The sequence below is a fragment of the Plasmodium gonderi genome, assembly GCF_002157705.1.
Source record: "Plasmodium gonderi DNA, contig: Pgo-contig_255, whole genome shotgun sequence".
Taxonomy (NCBI): Eukaryota; Apicomplexa; class Aconoidasida; order Haemosporida; family Plasmodiidae; genus Plasmodium; species Plasmodium gonderi.
Window position 1 is genome coordinate 4,143 of NW_021629167.1, and position 3,189 is coordinate 7,331.

Consider the following 3,189-nt stretch of genomic DNA (forward strand, 5'->3'; position numbering starts at 1 on the left):
ATTGTTATTTGAAAAATTATTTTTCTGTAGAAGAAATTAAAAAAATATAATCAATAAAGCAAGAACCCCAAATATTACATGATTAAGGAAAGACATGTTTAGAGATAAAGCATTAAATATATTTTTTAGTGTTTAAATTAAACATGAAAATCTGTTTATTGTGGTTTATAATTAATATAATATATATTATTTATATAGTCGGAAATGTATACTATATTTTAGAACTATTAATTAATATTTTAAATAAAATGTTGTAGATATAATGGTTCTCACATTATTTGATTATATATAAATAATTTACTCCTGGCTAATACACACAGAAGTGAACAACGATAGATGATGAATATACATATATGTGCATTAATCTGTAGTTGGTAAATCATACAAGAAAGAGTAATTTATCATAGCTTAAATGATATTGATACTTACTAAATATATTTGTGTTAAATGTTATATAAAATTTTCCTTAGCTAATTCTTACATTAGAATTTATGTTTTATCATAATAAAATAATGATAATAAAACATATGGTTGTGTGCATTTTAAGGAAATTTATGATAATCATAATTTTGTATAATTTGACATAATTAAAAATATTATATTTTGCTGATTTTACAATGTATATTTTTCGTGATATATAATAATTATGTATTTTCAAAAATCAATCTAAAAAAAGTAAAAATACATATTTATATAATATAGCGAAGTATCTTTATTATATAAACAATCCTTCATTAATAAAAATAAGAAATAATAAAAAGGAATTATACATAAATTATAATAAATATCAAAATATAAATAAATGATAAACACTTTATATAAAATTTCCATGGGAACATAAAGATATGGTATATATAAATGTTAAAAATATCAAGTAAATTTAAAGTAGATCCATGAAATATAACATAGTATAAAAATATAGACGCCCAATGTGTCTGGTTTTAACTTTACTGTTTCATTATATGACACATATTATGTTATATTATAAAAAAATATAATTTTACATTAAGAAACAGATAAAGAAACTTATTTATTCAACTAAACATAATAAAAAACTGTTTTTGTGTTAGTTAAAATTTTTACTCAGTGTAATTCTAATGCATGTTATTAAGTGGCTATATTAGTATTAATATTATATTAATAAAGAAAAATGAATATATAAAAAATATAAATAAATTTACTTTATTACAATGCATTAAAAATTTTAGCATCGTAAGAAAATGAAAAATAAATATTCATTAATCTATTATATGTATTAGGTATTTATCGCATAATTTGTAAAAATTTCAGGCACTGTTTTAATACGTAAATTATTCTATAATAGATTAACCATATGTTTTGTTTGTCAGATATTTGTTATTTTATTATATCCATTTACTAAACAATTTTTTATATGTAAAATGTTGTACATTATAAAAATATATTACTAAAAGTTTTTTTTTATTTTTCTGTATAGGTAGTAATACTGATTTCTATGAATAATACATATTCATATTATTTTAATAGTATAATTAATAGGTTTTTCTTAATGTAACATAATTAATCAAAATGAAGCTTTTTTTTACTATTTACAAGTCATAAAATTTTTATGTGTTTGTGCAACTGCAAATCATGAAGCACCAATTTTCATATATAGCTCATCTATTATAAGAATTATAGTCTTCTATTATTATATAAATATAATTTTTTATTTAATTAAAGTAATATATAGAAAAAAATTATTTTATCTAAATTTAAATTTTTATTTTAATCAAAATGTTCAGGTTAGTTCTGGCAAATCTAATCAAATTTAATAATATATTATTATGCTTATTTTATCAATTAAGAAATATTTTTAACACAGTATAAAAAAAGAAAGAAATATATATACATTTTTTATAATTAGTAAAACAAATTTATATATTTTATATTATTTTCTTTGATGTTACATCTAATAGTTGAAGATATTCATCTCATTTTTATATGAAAATATGTATAATCTTCAGTATATCATTTATAAAAATTCAACACTTATACAGAAAAATTACATTTGCGAACGTTATGAGTTATCTATTATTTCATATTTTTTTCATTTTTTATTAAAGATATATTCTTCTTGTTAATATAATTCTAAAATGAATAAAATATATAAATAAAATTATAATTTATTATACTATTATTAGTAATTTAATTCCATGTGATAAATGTGTTCATATATTTTTTAAATTAATTAATTCTTAAAATTATTATTAATTCATTTTTTCATTGCATTACAAGCATTATATTACACATTAGATTAATTATATTTTCCTGTAATATATCATTCTTTTCAACCTTCTTAATATTTTAATATATTATAATTTCTTACATTAGTTAATGCTTTTCCTTATATTATGGCACTCATAGCATTATAATATTCTATAAATATTAAATATATAAAACTCCTGTAAAATGAAAGTTTATGTATGTATAAATTAAAATATAAAACGTAGATATAATATCATGGAAAATCATAAAATCCATGACAAATATAATTCGAAATAAAAAATTAAAAATAAATGCTGTGTGAATGTTAAATTTAAAAAAATATGAAATCAAATTACATTATAACATGTTCAATTTTCACTTAAATTATATATTCATTTTACTTATATATAAATATATATTGTTCCTTCAGATTCTATTTTTAAAAAAAAGGAAAAAATTATAATTCCATAATGAACCTCAATAGAGTAATTATAATAAAATAAACTCTTAGAATCATAGATAAAAGTATTTTTGTTACTAATGAAAATTATTATATTTTATCTTGTATAAAAATATCATATCACACTATTACAACTAAAAGAAAAAAATAAATATATATCCATATAATAATAAAATATATCTAAGCATTATAAAAAAAATACTACCGCTTAATTGTTATACACATTAATATAATTATGTAACATTGTGTAATATAAGATTTTATATATTAAAGTAGTTTTCTCTGATTTTTTATTAAGAATACGCGTTCATTCTATGTAATTAAAAACATTATTACAATATTACATTGTTAAAAGTAGTATAGGAAATTAAATGGTAAGCTAAAAGATAATTAATTAATTATAGTATAAAAAACTGCTCAGATTTAAAAGAATACAGATTCTAATAACAATAGAAAATAAAAATAAAAGAAATAAAAAACTTATTCATTTTTAATATGAAAAT